Consider the following 19,604-nt stretch of genomic DNA (forward strand, 5'->3'; position numbering starts at 1 on the left):
ATTAGGCACACTGCAGCCATTTCATTAAGAAATACGTCTCTGATGTGACGTGTCAGGTTTCCAGAGGCAGTCAAGAAAGCCTGCTTGGAGCTGGGAGCAGCCAGTTCCCCTGATTGCAAAGACAGCTCCTGACCATGAAGAAGAGGACAAGCCACCACAGCAGACATAGCACCCCTGCTGTCATTGCTACCTCCCAGTTGGACTAGAATGTGACAGAATTATCCACAGCTTTGTTGTCTCCCTCCCCTACACGCCTGGCACTGGAATCTTACAGACATCTGGAATTATGATGGGGTAAATGCAGTAAAACACAGATTTCTTTTTGTGAAAATATTCCGATCTCATACCCAAGAGGGCAGGGGTATTGAGTAATTGACACCCTCGCAATAAACATATTATGAACGTTTATGAACTTAGCCCATCTCTTGGCTGCTTTAGGCTTCTGGTGCGCCTGGGAAACCTTTGATTTTTGAAAGGGCTTAGATGACAAGCAGGCCTTTCCTCTCCTCCAATTTGCAGAGCAATCTGGTAAATACATCTGTGTTAAGTCCTGTTTGGCTAGCCTGGAACAAACCAAGGGATCAGCTACCCCCCCTTTTATTTTCCTGAAATAAGTATCTAAAAAAGCATTTCTGTGCCCTAACTGGAACTAAGGAGAATGGAAAATATCACAAGATATTCTGCACACATACTATCCAATCTCCCTTTTATACAGAAGAAATTCAAATGAGTCTCTGCCATTAAAACTTTGATTATCAGAAACTTCGTTTTAATCAGAGATTGCCGTAAACTCTGCATGCTCAGCTGACTTGTGTATTTAACATTCTTGATATTATATGCTGGTCCAATTAGCCAAATTTTTCTTAAACTCAATTTCCCAGGACCTTGTGGTTAATTAATCAAGTTGTAACTTCTTTTTTTTTTTTTAAGTGTTATCTCCATACATACTGTGTATGCAGACACCCAGGCACCAGAGCCAGGATGATTTGGGGTCTGTGTTTCCTTACATTTACTTATTTGTTTATTGCGTATGTGTCTTTGTGTGTGCAACCCATGTGCATCCCATTGCACATGGGTGGCGGTCAAGTGACAGCTTGTAGATCTCTCTTTCCAGCATATGGGATTGGACTCAGGTAGTCAGACTTAGCAGCAGGCACCTTTGCTATGGTCCATTTAATTGTTTGTTTGTTTGTATGTTTGCTTGTTTTTAGGCCAATCTATGGGACGTCACTTTGCTGATGGCAGGGCAAACCAGGGACTGTCAGAAGAAATTCTTCACTGTTTATCCTCACCCTCGGTGCCCAGCTCAAGTAATAGACTTCATTTCATACTGTCTGATCACATCTCTGGCACACCGTCTTGTGCCACCTGGACGTAACTAGCAGAGGCCAATCTGGGGATTCACACCTTGTGGGCCACTGGCTTTCCACTGCCTCCTTTGCTGTCACTCAGAAAGATCAGATTTGGGGAATGTGGTTAGCATATCCAGCACTCATACCTGAACCCAGCATATCCTACAATCACAGGAACTACCTACACCATTACAACATGTGTTGTGCCCAAATTCTGAACCCCAAAATCACCAAGAGACCCATTTTGATGCAAAAGCAAAGAGTCTTTTATTGCTATTGTTTAACAAGCTAACCCCATTAGCTAGGGCCCTTCATCCATCCACCATGGTAGATGGCTGGGGAAAGACCCGAGAAATCACGAGACAGGGATCTTTTAGGGCAGCATAAGGGGAGTGTCTAGGGGTACCCAAAGGCTCAGGACTGGTGTGCTTCCAGGCTTGGATGACGTGCCCTGTGTTGATTGGTCAACTGGTTGTTATGGTCCATAGGCCCTCCCAGGGCGGTTGCTATGCTCTGCATGTCACTGTTGTGCATTTGTCCATAAAGCACATCCAGAGCCATAAAACACAGTACCACCAGGTAACTTCTGATTGGTTCGAGGGCATTTGACCTCCTAGTGACCAGGAAAGGGCCAGCAAGGTCAGGCAAGCACATGTTAGCCTGTCATGGCTGCTAAAACGGGGTGGGGGGGTGGGCTGGTCCCTTCACATGCATGGTCATGAAACATGCTCCACTGTCTCCTAGCACCCTTGGGAAACTGCACTAATGTGCACATACCTCTGACACAGATGCATATGTATACAAATAACTAAAAATAAAAATAAGCCAGGTGATAGTGACACATGACTTTAATCCTAGCGCTTGGGAGGCAGAGGCAGGTGGATCTCTGAGTTCGAGGCAAGCATGGTCTACTCAGTGAGTTTCAGGACAGCTAGGGCTGACTCAAAAAAAAACAAACAAACCAAAAAATAATAATGAAATAACAAATAATAAATAAAATAAATCTTTGAAAAAAAAAAAAGAATTGTTAAGAAAGTCCACGACGGATTGAGATGGCTTAGCTGGTAAAGGCACTTGCCACCAAGCCTGACAGCCTGAGTTTAATCTCTGAGACCCACACGATAAAAGGTGAGAGTTTATGCAAGTTGTCCTCTAATTTCTATGTTGGGAATACAAGTGCATCCCCCGCACCATGTGAAAAAGAAAGGAAGGTTTGTGATAGCTTCTAGCTGCTTCTGTCCCCTAGAAAGTTTGGATTATGCTCTTGTCTGGGGAAAAGTGGTGTGCTGTCACTGCCCCTGCTGCTTCTGGATTGCCACATGCCCAACCATCCCAGGTCACGTGTCCACTCAGCCCCCCTGTGCGCATGCCTGGCAAGACCCTCTGGTCTTCCAACCACGTGCTTTTCTGTTATAGCAATGCTCTTTCCCCCTTTATCTTCCTACTGAAATCTTGTCCTTTCTTCAAAGCCTTCCTCCAGCCCTACTTCCTCTAAAGGGGCCAGCTGGAAACGATCTCTCTTTCAACTCTTTGAAGTCCCAATTGCCTATAGTGCTCATTAGCTCCAAAGTAAACACTACCATGGGGTATTTGCTGCTCACTCGCCCTCCCTCCCTCTGTCCCTGTCTCTCTGTCTGTCTGTCTCAGAGCAAGGACATTGTCTTGCATTTCTGTGCTTCCTGATGGAGACTAAATATGACTTGCACATAATAGGCACTCTATAAATGGCTTGTATAGTGGTAGTATTTCTGACAGTTCCTGTTCATTAAACACCTACTGTGTGCTAGGATGCGTCTATTTGCAATCACTTTGTTTTGTATTAGGAACTTTTTATTTATGTCATAGTTTAAAATATTCTCTTTATGAAAAGTTACAGTTGAGTGCTTAGGGCTGGGAATGGGGTTCAGTTGGTAGAGTGCTTGCCTGACATTCCTGACACCCTGGGTTGTATCCTTAGAACCAAGTAAACCAGGTACAGTAGCTTACACCTGTAACCCTAGCACCGAGGGAGTAGAGGCAGAAGAATTACAAGTTTAAGGTCATCCTTGGCTATGTATGAGTTCCAGACTAGCCTAGGCTCCATAAATTGAGGGTCAGGTGGTGGTGATGGCGCACGCCTTTAATTCCGCACTCAAGAGGCAGAGACAGGTGGATCTCTGTGAGTGTTCGAGGCCAGCCTGGTCTACAAAAATGAGTTCCAGGACAGCTAGGGTGGTTACGCAAAGAATCCCTGTCTCAGAAAACTAAAATGAATACATTGAGGGCAGGCAAGTTGACTTAGCACATAAAAAGACTTGGCTGCTGAGTCTGAGTCCTGAGTTTCGTCCCGAGAAACCACAAGGTTGGAAGTTGTCCTCTGATTCCCACATTTATGCCTTGACACATGTACATACATATACCCATATACATAATATAGACAAATGTAAAAAGAAAAGTTTTGTTTTGCTAAGTACATAGTGAAAGCCCATTTTTAGCCAACCCTCTTCACTACCACCTGACCTCTCTTGAGATCTCCATGCTTAAGAACTTGCTTGGCAGCAGGTTGTGATTACCTTTAATCCTAGCACTGGGGAGGCAGAGGCAGGCATGTCTCTGAGTTCAAGGCCAGCCTGGTCTACAGAGTGAGCTCCAGGACAGCCAGGTCTACACAGAGAAACCCTGTCTCAACAACCAGAAAAAAAAAAGAACTTGCTTGGCCTATCAGATTTTTGCCTAATGTTTATATATCCATAAGATACAACTAGAAACAGGTGTTCCATTGTTTCCACTCCAATAAACCCATTGCTATTTAGAATATGGTAATTGGAAAACACATTTACTCTGCCTTGCCCATAGCCTGTAACAGTGTCACAGTGACACAGCTGTGGAATATTGGTTATTGCCCCTCAGTTGCCATCATGGGACTGACTGTTCAGTATCACAGGTCAGGCTAAGACCCCCTATTACTAACCCATGAAATATCTGGATTCAGCACTCCAGCTTTAGTAAAAAGTCAAAAAAATATTAAGTCATGGCTGGAGAGATGGCTCAGCACTTCAGCACTGGCTGCCCTTCCAGAGGACCTGAGTTCTAGTCCCAGCACCCACACGGTGACTCATAACAGCCTGTAAATCATGTGAAGGGTTCTCAGCTATTTATGTGAATACATGGTATATACAGTTATTCTTTATTTAGTTAGTCAGTTTGGTTTTTCAAGACAGGGTTTCCCTGTGTAGCTCTAGCTGTCCTGGAACTCTCTTTGTAGACCAGGTTGGCCTCAAACTCACGGAGATCTGTCTGCCTCTTCCTAAAAGCTGTGTGACACCACCACCTAGATTGTGATTCATCATTTGAATTTAAAAATTGTTTGTTTTTGCTTCTTGAATGAGGGTTAGCTGTCCTGGAACTCACTCTGTAGATCAGACTGACCTCAAACCTGGAGATCCGCCTGCCTCTGCCTCCAGAGTGCTGAGATTAAAGGCGTGTGCCACCTTTATGTCCGTGTCCCACGGACAATATTTTTTTAAATGTATTACTGTTGTTGTAGTGTATGTGCATGGGTGCTTGGCCTGCGTGTTTGTCTCTGCACCATGTGTGCCTGGTGCCCACAGTAACCAGATGAGAGTGTTAGATCCTTGGAACTGGAGATGCAGATAGTTGTAAGCCATCATTGGGGTTCTGGGAATTGAACAGTGTTTGGGGAATAGAACACATATCCTCTGGAAATATAGTTAGTGCTCCTGCCACTAAGCCATCTCTCCAGCCCCTGCAGAATTATTAGTTATATCTATTTATTCATGTGTGTATGTACTTGCCATGGTACATGTGAGGCCGAAGGACAACTCACAGATATTTCTAGCTGTACAACATGAGCAAATTAATGAACTTTGCTGGGCCTCAGTCTCCCTGTCTATAAAATGGGGACACCTCACTTGAGGGTTGTTTTAAGGATTAAATGAGACTTTCAGCACTCAGAATAGCACTTGACAGAGTAACCTCTCCCCCTGCTGCTGTTATTAACACTAACCTACTTCTGGAAGCTTCCCAGGGGATCCCTGTGGTCTGCCAGACCAGCATTTAGTGGTAGGGTCACAAGCTGTGCTTCCCAGTGATTCTCAGACTGGATCATTTTGGAAGGCACCTGGCCAAACGTTCTGCTCATGACTGCTTACAAAGACCCACCTGGGTGAAAGTCCTTCCCCACTCATCTTCCATGGCAACAGGCAGTAGAAAAGGGTTCTCAGGCTCTCACCACTTCTTGAAGATTCTGCTTGGAGTTCTCCTATTCTGTTTACTTGCTGTGTGTGTGTGTGTGTGTGTGTGTGTGTGTGTGTGTGTGTGTGTGTACCTGTTTGTGTGTATGTGTGGGTGTAGAAGGGTGTGGGGGGGGGTCAAAGGTTAATGTATGTCTTCCACAATCCCGCTTCATCTTATTATTTAAAAATTTTAAAACTATTTATTTATTTATTACATTTAAGTATGTGGGCTTGAATGAGCCACAGTATTCCTGTGGCAGTCAGAGAAGAACTTTGGAGTGGACTTTCTCCTTTTATTACGTGAGGATCTGTAGGGGTAAAAGCTGGCCATGACCGCTTGGGGGCTGGCACAGGTGATGCAGACCACACACACTTGGGAGTGGTCAGAGTGACATAGCAAGACTTTAAATATGAGAGCCACATGCGACTCTCTCTGTTCCCTGACCTGCCTGGTTGTACAAGATTGACTCCATCGAGTGAATACTTTCCTAATAAACATCTGCTCATCAAACTTGCTCTGACTCCATTGCGATGCAATCAGCATTAATTGCATTTCACTTTAATGATCCAAGTCAGGTCATCAGGCCCAGCGGCAAACGCCTTTACCCATGGAACCATCTTGTTGGCCTACTCACCTTAGTTTTTGAGACAGAGTCTCTCCCGGATCTTGGAGCTCATTGATTCAGCTAGCTGCTTAGCCAACATGGCCTGCGAGCCTACTGTTTTCCAGTCTCCAATGCTGAGGTTAGAAGAGCACCGTTCATGGCTAACTTCTTAAGTGAGTGTTGGGGATCTGAAATTGGGTCCTCAGGCTTGTGTGGCCAGCATTTTACCAACCAAACCATCTCTCTAAGCCCTTTCCTTCCTTTTGTGATACTAGGTATGGAACTTGGGGCCTGACATGGGCTAGATAAATGCTCTGTCACTGAGCTACACCCTCAGCCCCTGTTTACTGAGGTAAGGTCTCACTTTGGAGTCCAGGTTGCCTATGAACTTGATCCTCCCGCCTCTTCTTACCAAGTGCGGGGATTGCAGGCATGCACCACCACACCAGCCCAGAGGCTGTTTCTGAAGCCAGCCCTTCATGAATGTTGTTGACACCCACATGGGTACACTGGAGCCTTGAGCACTACTGCCTCATCTCCAGACACTGACTCTTAGCTTAAGCTTCCTTCTAGCAAGATCACTCTGCCTAGGAGAACAACCCCATCTAAAAGGTATAACTTGGACTGGGCAGTGGTGACACACGCCTTTAATCCCAGCACTCAGGAGGCAGAGGCAGGCAGATCTCTGTGAGTTCAAGGCCAAGTTGGTCTACAGAGCAAGTTCCAGGACAGCTAGGGCTACACAGAGAAATCCTGTCTCGAAAAGCAAAGCAAAAACAAAAACAAAACAAAACAAAACAAAACAAAGGATAACTTGGGACTGATGTGTCCCTTGGTTCCCACAGGAGAAAATTAATCAATGACTGATCCAATTGGGGATATAAAGGCCTGGATCTTTTGTGCCAAGCAGAGGGACAGTGATATGTGTTGCCATTCATACTGTAGAACAGTCCCAAAGCACTCTCAGGTGAGGCTTATGTTCAAAGAATCGAAACCCCAGGAGCATCCTTCTCCTGCTGACTGGCTTCTGCCCATGTATCTTTTCTTTCCGAGATCCCCACCCCCAAGGAATCAGTTGCCCTAGAATCCCTGGCTGGGGCTCTGTTCCCAGGGAACATGACCCAAGACACTGCTGGTCACCTCAGCCTGCACTAATAACCCCGGTGACACAAGGAAGCTGTTACCAAGCCATTCCTTGGCCTGCCTCTCTGTCCCCCACTTAAGTAATTAGTTCTCTCTCAGGGCTTATTTTCTAGCCCTCTAATCAGAAGCTGGCATCAGAGAGAAAGGATGATAAATGAAAAAGGGGTGGTGTCGCAGTGTGCAGCTGAGCAAAGCAGTCACCTGGGAGCCAGGAACAGCAGGAAGCACCACCCCCCACACACATACACACCCACAGCCCACCCCATAGCCCACCCCACCCCACCCCACCCCCGGATGGAGGCACTAAATTGCTGCATGCCTGCACCCTGAGGTCAAGAGCCTTGATAGCAACCAAATAACATTCTTCAGCGCGGTTGCTGCAGATGCTGGAAAAGCAATCTGGCAAAGGCCAGTGCACCAGGGAAACAGGCTTAAAGCTGTTGCTGCCATTGCGTCCTAGGTGCAGCTGGAGGAGGGAAGGCGCTGATGTGTGTCCCCAATAGGTGTCTGTCCTAGTCTGCTGTGGAAACAAACCAGCCTTCAGAAATGGCTGTTGAACCCTACTGCCTTTTGGTCTTGATAAATATCTCCTGGCAGCCAAGCTTTTGTGTTTCTCTCTGCATTGTGACTCCCTGTACACTCTCCACAAGCTGTTTTGCAGGCAGGAAATGCTGCTGTCTGGTGCACATAGGATTTAACTCTCTCTCTCTCTCTCTCTCTCTCTCTCTCTCTCTCTCTCTCTTTCTTTGTCTCTCTCTCTGTCTCTCTCTGTCTCTCTGTCTCTCTCTCTGTCTCTGTCTCTCTCTCTGTCTCTCTCTCTCTCTCTCTCTCTCTCTCTCTCTCTCTCTTTCTCTTTCTTCCCCTGTCCCGTGAGACAGGGTTTCTCTGTATAGCTCTGGCTGTCCTGGAACTCACTGGATAGACCAGGAGGACCTCAAACTCAGAGATCCACCTGCTTCTGCCTCCTGAGTGTTAGGATTAAAGGCGTGCACCACTGTTGCCTGGTTTAACTTTCGTTTCTTTTCTTTCAAAATCTATTTATGTTTTATGTGTATTGGTGTTTTGCCTACATGCATGTCTGTGTGAGGGTGTCAGATCTTGGAGTTACAGACAGTTGCTAGCTGCCATGTGGGTGCTGGGAATTGAACCCTGGTCTCCTCTGGAAGAGCAGCCAGTGCTCTTAACTGCCCAGTCATCTCCCCAGCCCCTTTAACTGCCTTTCTTAATTCTCCAAGGAAGCCAGGTCATAGCCTTCCCAAGCCAAGGGCTGCCAGTATCTGGGAGACCCAGAACCAGACTAACTATAGACAGGGTGATGGCAAAGTCTGGGAAGAGGATGTTAAATACAATGAAGAACACTTGGCTTCTCTGTAAAAAATTTCTTAAGTAGGTGGGATTCAGGGTGCAGGCCTGCAGGTCTTCTCTCTCTCTCTCTCTCTCTCTCTCTCTCTCTCTCTCTCTCTCTCTCTCTCCCCACAGCAGTTTTTGGTGTTTTTTTTATTGTTTTGTTTTGGGGGCGTTGAATTTTTTTTTCCGAGACAGGGTTCCTCTGTGTAGCCCTGGCTGTCCTGGAACCTGCTTTGTAGACCAGGCTGGTCTTAAACTCACAGAGATCTGCCTGTCTCTGCCTCCCGAGTAATGGAATTAAAGGCGTGGGCCACTACCTCCCAGCTTCTCTTGGTGGTTTTAAATATATAAGTTTAGAAATCTTATTCTACCAACCATTTCTGTTATCAATATCTTGCATTAAAATATTGACTCAAGCTGAGTGTGGTATGTTTTTAAATCCAACACTCACTCTGTGAGTTCAAGGCCAGCCTGGGCTACATAGGGAGCCCCAGGATAGTCAGGGCTACACAGAGAAACCCTGTCTCAAAAAATAAAAACAGCTTCTTCTTCGGGAAAACACTAAATGGCACCAGTTCAGGGAGGATTAGAAGGCTTTGGTGGAGGATTCAGCAGTGGTTTTAGGTCACAGGACTCATGGAGATAAAGCCTGGTTAAGGACCTGATGATCAAGTCCCTGGGAGATCTATCCATTCTCCCTGCCCACGTAGGAATTTGAGAATATTGACTTTTTCCTGGGTGCATCCCTAAAGGATGAGGTCCTAAATGTCATGCCAGTGCAGAAGCAGACTGGGGCTGGCCAGCAAACCAGGTTCAAGGCTTTTGTTGCTATTGGGGACTAAAATGGTCATGTTGGTCTTGGTGTTCAGTGCTCCAAGGAGGTAGCCACTGCCATCCTAGGGGCCATCATCTTGACCAAGCTTTCCATTGTCCCTGTGTGGAGAGGCGACTGGGGGAACAAGATTGGCAAGCCCCACACAGTTCCATGCAAATTGACAAGCCTGACAGGCCGCTGTGGCTCTGTGTTGGTGCGTCTCATCCCTACCCCCAGAGGCACTGGCATCATCTCTGCTCCTGTGCCGAGAAGCTGCTGCTGCTGGCTGGTATTGATGAGTGCTGCACATCAGCCAGGGGCTGCACTGCCACCCTGGGCAACTTTGCCAAGGCCGCCTTTGATGCCGTCTCCAAGACCTAAAATAGCTACCTGACCCCCGACCTCTGGAGACACTTGCTCCCTAAGTCTCCTTATCAGGAATTCACTGACCATCCTGTGAAAACCCACAACAGACTTTCCATTCAGAGGACCCAGGCTCCAGCTGTGGCCACTCCATAAAGGATTTTACACAAGAAAATAAAGTGGGTTAAGTCTGTTAAATAAATAAAAACAAAGATTCTGTTTTTATCTTCAGGGACCCTCCCCTCAGTTTATTTATTTATTTGTTTGTTTATTGATTGATTTTTCTGGTGTCTCACCGTGCTGCTCATGCTGTCTGGCCTCTAACTCCTAGGTTCCGAGCGGTCTCCTGCCTCTGTCTTTGAAGTACTGGGGAATATAGATATGGGCACAGTACTCAACTTTACCTTTCAGGGGCTTCTAGTCAGGGCAAGGACACAGTCCCATACAGACTTAACTGACACTAGGAAGCAGTAGCAAGGCAGCCCTGGTGAAAGGCTTGTGGACAATAGCCAACGCTGTACAGGGCTTTGTGGAAGTCTGCAAGGGAAGTGACCAGGGAGAGGAGGGGCAGAGACTAGAAGTGTGGAGGAAGACGCCTGGGTTTCTGGGCATTGTCAGCTTTCAACCCTGTGTCCTTTCACACTGCTTATGGTAAATGGCAGAGAAGGGCAAGTTTTCCTACTGGCCAGTCCTAAGCGGAACTGGTGTCATTGGTACAATCCATCTTCAGAGAGCACACTGATTCTTAAAAATCTCTGTCTGTCTCTCTGTGCCTGTCTGTCTATCTCTGTCTCATCTCTCTCTCACAAAATTTCCTTTAGAAAACTTTTGTTTTTTAATGGAATCTCCCTGTCTAATACAGGTCACAAGGAATTTTGCCATCCTCCTGTCTCCATCTCTCAAAGCTGGGATAAGAGGTCAGCATCACCATTCCCAGCTTTAGGAGACAATGGTTTTATGGTTGCATGTGTTGGGGGCGGTGAGTGATACATATCCGTTTTGTCAAGAAGGCCAATTTCAGTGCCCAGTTGTGTGCATTCAGTGTGTCCCTACATCTGTGCCTCACCACTATCCATCTCCAGAGCTTTTGGTTCAGGCCAAGCTAAGCTCTTCCCCGATGTTAAGCACTAACTCCAGCTCCTCATTCCCAGCCCCTGGCACCCACCCTTCTACTCTCTGTTCTCTAAGTTGGATGGACTGTGATGTCTCCTCCAAGAGAGTGCACGTCTCCACATTCTTTCCAGCCCTCACGCTTTTGGCCACTTCCCATACCCTCAGGTGTGGGGGGCTGTTGTACGAAATATGTATAAACTGTTAAAATCCTTTTCCTACCTTTCTGGGAACCCTGCTCCTCCTTCTCCCGGGGCTGTCAATACCACCTATTCATATGCCAAAGAATCTGCTTAATATTTAAATGCACTCATGTATTCACTATAATTGCATCTTATCTTTTGTTTTGTTTTGCAGTGGGAGAGATCTGGCTCAGCACTCAAGCATGCTAGACAAGTAGTTCCTGGTCAAGCTGTAGCTCTAGCCCTTATCTAGACTTAATTCATTGCTACTTACTTTCAATTTAGTAGGCTTTGTGTGTGTGTGTGTGTGTGTGTGTGTGTGTGTTGGTGGTGGTAAGGAATGAATCCAAGGCTTTGTAAAAGGCTATTTGTCTGAACTCTATCCCTGAGCTATACTTCAAACTATTAAATTCCTCCTTTTCCTCCTCTCCTTACTCTTGTTCATCATGGTATATACATGATATAGTCATGTGTACGTGTGTGTACTTGTACATGTGCAGGTGTATGTGTTTGCACATGTGCACAGAGACCAGCAGGCAGCAGGAAGTGACTGCCACACTGGTCTGGCTTGAGCATCTGAGACCTAAAAGCCCACCCCCAGAGACAAACCTCCTCCAACAAGGCCACATCTTGTCCAGAAAGGATATATCTCTTAATAGTGTCACTTTCTATGTGTCATGGGGGCCATTTTCATTCAAATCACCACACTCTGCCTCCTGAGTGCTGAGTTTTAAAGGAATGTTCCACCACACCTGGCTTTCTTTTTCTGGGTATGTGATAGAGTCTTGATATGTAGTACAAGTTGGCCTGGACCTCTTGATCCTTCTGCCTCATCCTACATAAGGATAAGGTTATAGGTTTATGCCACTAAATAAATTTTCTTTTTAACTCTCATTTCTGGAAATCTAAGGTCATCATGCTGACATCTACTTGGCTTCTAGTGAGGGCCTCAGGCTTCATGGGAACATATTGAAGCCGTGGAAAGGGGTTGAGAGCATGTTTGGAGAAAGTATAAGTGCAAGAGCAGGGAAGCTAGGAGCCAATGAGATGATTCAGAAAGTAAAGGTTCTTACTGCACAAGCCTGGCGGCATGAGTTCCATTCCTGGAATCTGTGTAAATGTACAAGGAGAGAATTGACTCTACAAAGTGGCGTGCATAACCCTTTACATCATGTACACATAATAAGGAATAGTAATAAATAATAATGAGGAGGGAGGCTAATCTGATATGTAATAACCCACTCTTGTGAGATGTGACACAATCCCAGGAAATCTGAATGACTTTCAGAATACTAATCTGATTCCAAACCCCATCTCTCAAGAGAATTTTGTTTTGTTTTGTTTTTGTTTGTTTGTTTTTAGAGACAGGGTTTCTCTGTAGCTTTGGAGGCTGTCCTGGAACTCACTCTGTAGACCAGTCTGGCCTCGAACTCACAGAGATCCTCCTGCCTCTGCCTCCCGAGTGCTGGGATTAAAGGTGTGTGCCACCAACGCCCAGCTCTCAAAAGAAATTTTAAACTATTTATCAGAATGTATCTTGTGACCCAATCACCTTCCCACTGGGCCCTGCCTCCTCAAGGTCCCATCACTTTTCCAGAGCATTGCATTGAGAACCAAGCCGTGACCTAATCACCTTCCTTGTAGGCCCTGCCTTCTCAAGGCTGCATCACTCACTGGTCTAGAGCATTCCATTAAGCACATCTTTTTTGCCATGCTTCAGATTGAACACAGGACCTTGTACATGCTAGGCAAGGTCTCTACCACTGAGTCACATCCCCAGCCTTTCTACTTTTCAATTTGAAAAGCCTCACTGAGTTGCCCAGGAAAGCCTTGAACTTGCATTCCCCCTGTCTCAGCAGCACATTGGCCTTTGGAGGACAAGTCATTGCCAACTCGTAATAGGACAGAAAACCAGAGGTAGAAGAACAAGGCAAGCTTGGCCAAAATGCCAAGTGCTGGAGGTTGGGGGACATGGAGTGACTGGGAGACATTCTTCTTGTCCTTTTTCCTATCATTTCTAGCCTGCCTTCCTTCCTTCCTTCCTGCCTGCCTGCCTGCCTGCCTGCCTGCCTGCCTGCCTGCCTGCCTGCCTGCCTGCCTGCCTGCCTGCCTGCCTGCCTGCCTTCCTTCCTTCTTTTTCTTTTTGGTTTTTTTGAGACAGGGTTTCTCTGTGTAGCCTTGTCTGTCCTGGAACTCATTCTGTAGACCAGGCTGGTCTCAAACTCACAGAGATCTACCTGCCTCTGCCTCCCGAGTGCTGGAATCAAAGGCCTCCACCTGCTTTCTTTTTTGAGACAAAGTTTCACACTCTAGCCCAGGTTGTCCTTCAACTTGTAGCAATCCTCTTGCCTCAGCTTTCTGAGTGTTTGGATTACAACCATGAGTCAGCTTGGTTAGGCACAGCAAGCCAGTCTCTGGTTTAGACTGCTTCTTATTTAGAGAAACAGTGAACGGTGGAATAGTCTTGCGCACCAGGGCTCGGATCCTCTGAAGTGAACCAAAAAGCACTAAAACAAAAGGAACGTGATGACAGACAGGAAGTGGAGGCTAAAGGACTATAGCTCTGTCTCGAGAAAGCCTGGACCCTCCTTGGAAGCCGGGAGGTGGTGACAAAGTTTTCCTGACAGCCTCCCAGGAGAGATGGGGAGGCCTTAGGAACTGAGCCATGTCCCATCCTCTTTCATATGTTGATGCCCTGAGCTTCTGGACCTCAGAATACAGTACAGTAGGAGACAGGGTCTTTAATGAGGTTGCTAAGATGTGGCCATTAGCATGGGCCTGTCCCCCAATCCTATCTGACTGGTTTCCTTATGAGAGGAGACTAGGGCACAGACAGACAGACAGACAGAGATGGAAGACTATAAGAAGACACACAGAGAAAATATCAGTGTACAAGCCCAGGACACAGGCCTGGGATGGGTCATGGCCATCAGAGGAAACCGGTCCTGCCAACATGTGTGTGTGTTTCTGATGTGGGGGGGGGGGTGCACGTTTGTAATGGTGGTGCTTTCCACACGTGTGGAGCTGCTGTACATGTGCACATGTATCCGGGCTCCTTTGGAGTTCAGAGGACACCCTCAGGGGTGTGTTGGTCCACAGGTGCTGTCCAGAGTCTGGAACTTTCCATGTAGTGTAGGTTGGCTGGCCAGTAAGTCCTAGGAATCTACCTGTCTCTGCCTACCCTGCACTGGGATTACAAGTGCTCACACTGCGCCCGGCTTTTTTTTTTTTTTTCCTTAATTATGTATGGGTGTTTTGTCTGTAGGCATGTCCAAGAGAACATCTGATCTTCTGGAGCTGTTGTGAGCTGCCATGTGGGTGCTGAGGATAATGGAACCTAGTTCCTTTGGAAGAGCAGCCAATGCTCTTAAGTGCTGAACTGTCCCTCCAGGCCCACTGCCCAGCTTTGGTATGTGGGTTCTGGAGATCAAACCCAGGTCCTCGAACTCAAGTCTACATATCTTCCTAGTGCCCACTTTTAACATCTTGATGGTGACTTCCAGCCTCCAGAATGGTGTCTTAGTCACCATTAGTTCTTAGTTCTATTGCTGTGAAGAAACACCATGACCATGGCAACTCTTATAATGAAGGGACCAGCTCCCCATTTCGGCAGCCATAACAGCTTGTCTGACCTTGTCTTAGTCACTAAGGTCAGATGCCTGCCCCTGTCGGCAGCCATAACAGCTAAACATGTGCTTGTCTGACCTTGTCCTAGTCACTAGAAAGTCAGAACCCTGCCAGGCGCAGAGCATAGCAACCACCCTGGGAGGGCCTATGGGCCATAACAACCAATTGGCCAATCAACACAGGGCAAGCCCTCCAAGCCTGGAGGCACACCAATCCTGAGCCTGTGCGTACCCCTAGACACTCCCCTTACGCTGCCCTACAATATCTCTATGCAGTCCCTACGAGCTGTCTTTGCTAGCCATCTGCCATGGCGGGTGGGGGAAAGACTCGAGCTAACATGGGGTTAGCTCGTTAAACAACAATAAAGTCTTATGCAGTTTGCAGCAAGCTTTTGAATCTGCCTGGTGATTGGGGTGACAGCAGTCCTGGGCTGGGACCCCGGAGGCCTGAGTTTTCCGGGGGTCTAACAATAAAGGAAAACATTTAATTGGGCTGGCTTACAGTTTCAGAGGTTCAGTCCCTTGTCAGCATGGCAAGACATGGCAGTTTGCAGGCAGACATGGTGCTAGAGAAGCAGTTGAGAGCTATGTCCTGGTCCACAGGCAGAGAGAAAGAGAGAAATAGAGAGGGGGAGGGAGGAAGGGAAGGGGAGAGAGAGATGAGAGAGAAAGAGACTGGCTCTGGAATGGATTTTTGAACCCTCAACGCCCACCTCAAGTAGCACAGTTCCTCCAACAAGGACATACCTCTTAATCCTTCTCAAATAGTGCCACTCTATGGTGACTAAACATTAAAATATGTGAGTCAATGGGGGGGGATCGTTCTTTTTTTTTTTTTTTGGTTTTTTGAGACAGGGTTTCTCTGTGGCTTTGGCTGTCCTGGAACTAGCTCTTGTAGTCCAGGCTGGTCTCGAACTCACAGAGATCCGCCTGCCTCTGCCTCCCGAGTGCTGGGATTAAAGGCATGCGCCACCATGGCCCTGTTGGGGAGGGTCATTCTTATTCTAACCACCACAAACAGTGAGTAAGTAAAGGGCCATATCGTATCTGTCACTGAAGTTCCTGGTCTGTGACACTTCTCATGACAGCCTGAGCAGTTCCTCCCAACCTCCTTTCCCCTACTTTGTTGACTCTGAGAGCTCCACCAATCCTTTGTTTACTCAGCCAGATGTACATGTGCAAGGTGACTAGGATATAAGAGAGGAGTCATTCCGCCAGCTTTAACGCAAAGAGAGATACTGTGCTAAGTGTACACATAGCTTCCAAAGATCTAATGTGCACACACTATTCACAGGTGCAGCATCAGTGTTATAATTGTTTTTACACTTATGGTATTTATAGTGTGTGTGTGTGTGTGTGTGTGTGTGTGTGTGTGTGTGTGTGTGTGGTGTGTGTGTGTGTGTGTGTGTGTGTGTGTGTGTGTGTGTCAGAGAGAGAGGGGGAAGTGGGGGGAGGGTCCCAGGGATGAAACTAAAGCTGTTAAGCTTGGCCTGCTGAGCCACCTGTCCGGGGTGGGGGAGAGGTGGGGGGGGGCGGGGAGACGTTGTTGTAATGTTTTGAAACTTGTTTTCAAATGTGATCATATTGCTGCCACCTTTAACTCCAGCAGCAGGAGAGCAGACACAGAATTCTGTGAGTTCCAATCCATGCTAGACCCTGTCTCAAAAAAAAGAAAGAAAAAAGAAAAAGAAAACAGTAATGATTGCTGAAGGGGATGCTTGGTGGCCCATTGTTAGAAACCTAACACTTGGGAAGTGGAAGCAAAAAAGGGCTCAAGTTCAAGGGTAGCTTGATCTACATAGTGAGATCCTGTCTCAAAGTAAATGAATAAATAACTAAATAAATGAATGAACAAATAGCCTGGAGGGGGGGAGATCCCAGGAGATGGTTCAGCAGGCAAGAGCACCTGAAGACATAAGTTCAGTTCCCCGGACCCCACAGGATGGATAGAGAAAACCAACTCCCTCAGGATGTCCTCTGACTTCCACAAGCATGCCCTGACACACAAATACATGAAAGTTCCTTTCTCTCTCTCTCTCTCTCTCTCTCTCTCTCTCTTCTCTCTCTTCTCTCTCTCTCTCTCTCTCTCTCTCTCTCTCTCTCTCTCTCTCTCTCTCTCTCTCTCTCTCTCTCTCTCTCTCTCTCTCTCCTCTAAAATAAATAAATGACTTGGGAAGTGGAAGCAGGAAGAGCAGAAATTTACAGATATCCTAGGCTACTTAGTGAGATTGAAGCTAGACTGGGAGACTCTGTCTCAAAAACACCAATAAATGCATAACCACATAAATAAGCAAGCAAGCAAAATAGTGACAAGAGCTGTTAGACTGACCTCTAGAAGGGTACAGCAACAGACCCAGTCCTTATCAACAGCAGTCATGGGCTCCGGCATCCTTACCAGGCAGCACCCACAAGCTTCCCATGTCCTTACCAAGAGCGAGTGTCAGAGAGCTTTCTGATGCTGTGCCATTTGACAGCCTGAGGGGAGAAAAGTATCTTCTCATTTCATTTGCTTTTTCCTGCTTGCCAGGAAGTTGAGTCTTTCCTGTTCTTGGCTGTTTGAAGTTCTTCGGCAATGATGTACCTGTTTCCACCCCTCCCCCATTCGCCTATTGAACTGTTGCTTTTCTGTTTACATAGGTTGGATAAAATCTTTCTGCTGGATGTACTGTAAACAGTCTCCTGGAGTATCTTTTGTCTTTTTCTTTTGTTTATGGCAAACCTTGGTGCCTGCTGAGGCTAGGCAAGCAATGCTCGCAAGTGAAGCCGGCTCTCTGAGATTGGCAGCCCCTGCTGGCCACCAGCCAACTGCCACCACATGCCAAGATGGGAGCCAGTATACTAGGTCTTCTGACTTTTTTCTGGAGGTTCAGATGCTGGAAATTTGAATTTTTATGGAGGAAGTTCTGGGATTTTTTTTTTTTTTTTTTGGTTGGTTGGTTGTTTTCTTTTCTGTTTTGACGCAGGGTCTCCTGCAGCCCAGGCTCGCTTTGAACTCACTGGCTAAGACTAAGCTTAATTTTTTTGAACCTTCTGCTTTTACCTACTCAGTGAAGGGATTATAGGCATGTGCTACTACAGCTGGTCTACAAACTGCTGGGGAATGAACCCTGAACTTTGTGCATGACAGTCAAATGTTCTACTAACTGAGCTACATCTCCAGTACTAGTGGGAAAAATGTTAAGCATTGCAAAAGACCTATTTGGGACAGGTTGGATATGCAAGATAGCAGTTTAGCAGCCTCTGCCTGGTGCTCTGTTTTGCTGCAAAAGACTTTGGGTTTTCACATTAATTTGTCTTTTCCATTCAGATTCTGAAGTTCCGTGCCTTTTTTTTTTTTCCCCAGCTTGGCATGCTATTTTCCTTTTTGACTCTCTGAATCCTTCTATTTTAAGGACACACAGAAAAAATTTACATGCTGTTTATTTTTCATCTTGTTTGCTTTTGCTTTTTTTTTTTTCTTATTCTTTTCTGTTACTCATTTAAGGCCAAAGACCTAACACATGCTAGGACTTCTGGAAAAGAAAACTAAGTCTTTTATTCCACAAGAAAGAGGCCCAAGGAACACTTACATTCATACTAAAATGTAAATGACTTGTCTCAAGCTCCCTCCTTGTGATAAGTGTGAGTCAGGATAGACAGCATAATTGGATGAGGTGAGTTTGAAGGACGAGAGGCTCGTGAACCTCTGGGCTCCAGCCTCACTGCCTTGCCTGAGGGAACTCTGCCATACCCAACTGTGCTGGGGCCCCCTCTGCACACTTGGCTCCTATTCTGGCTGGCAGAGCTCCAAGGAGAGTCGATAGGATGCAAAACAAACACCCTCAACCATCTGGGGCCATTTAATGGCCTTTGGTGCATCATCTGGACATCTCTAACCCGTGCTAACAAGAGGCTTGCTTTGGCCAAAGTGGACATCCTAGAAACTCTTCCAGGGGTGGGAAAAAATGTGTCTGTCTGTAAAGACAGCAGATCTAACAAGGAACCAGACAGGCTGGCTGGCTGAGGGCAAGGCACAATCAGGCCCTTTTCTGGCTTGGGATGAGAGATGTACTAAGCTCACCTGAAAAAGTCAGTGCTGGTGAGATGCATTCTTTGGAACTGCATGGACCCAATGTCCAAGGGCAGATCTCTCTGCCACTTTTTTTTCACTCACCAGTTTGTGGGGATCTGGGGAGTCTCTAGTAGCATCTGCCTATGTGGCAGGAGCTCTATTCATGCCTCATCTCTACCCTCTGTGGGTCAGGTCCCATGGCCACCCCTTCCCTCTCCGTGCTCCCGCGCATGAATGCATGTGTGCATGTGTATGTATGTGTATGTGTGTGTGTGTGTGTGTGTGTGTGTGTGTGTGTGTTCATGCGTGTGCATGTGTGTGCTCATGCATGAGTGTGTGTACATGAGAACAGGGGACAGCATCTCAGCTCTGGTTCCTTCAGACCCTTCAGCAGAGGTTCTTCTTGTCCTGAGTAACCAGCTGTGTTTGGCTTTGACCAGGTGTTACAAACCTTTATTAATTGTGTTTCCAGAAGTGAAAACGGATTCACTTCGAGTTCTGCCATCTCTTGTGACCCCAGGGCATATGGGAACAGGGCCAAAAGCAAAGGACTGGCTACCAAACAGAGCCGTGCTTGCAGTCCCTCAATGAGACACGATTGGCCTCTTGAGCACCTGCCTCCCTCTGTCAACCACTGGATGGAGAGCAAACTGTACATGTTTCTGGTCCTTGGGAGTCCAGCCACTCATTCTGGCCAGCGGAAGAGGCCCTGAACGGCCATAGTAGGTAGGCCCTGGAGACCTGAAGGACAGTTCCAGCTTTGACCCTAGATGGAC

The 19,604-nt window shown here is 46.8% G+C and overlaps 1 pseudogene; it reads left to right on the forward strand.

The window, feature by feature from the left end:
- Nucleotides 1–6,290: 6,290 nt before the first annotated feature.
- Nucleotides 6,291–10,015, forward strand: LOC113837756 (annotated as a pseudogene).
- Nucleotides 10,016–19,604: the final 9,589 nt, after the last annotated feature.

Source organism: Cricetulus griseus, chromosome X (genome assembly GCF_003668045.3).
Source record: "Cricetulus griseus strain 17A/GY chromosome X, alternate assembly CriGri-PICRH-1.0, whole genome shotgun sequence".
In the NCBI taxonomy this organism is placed as follows: domain Eukaryota; kingdom Metazoa; phylum Chordata; class Mammalia; order Rodentia; family Cricetidae; genus Cricetulus; species Cricetulus griseus.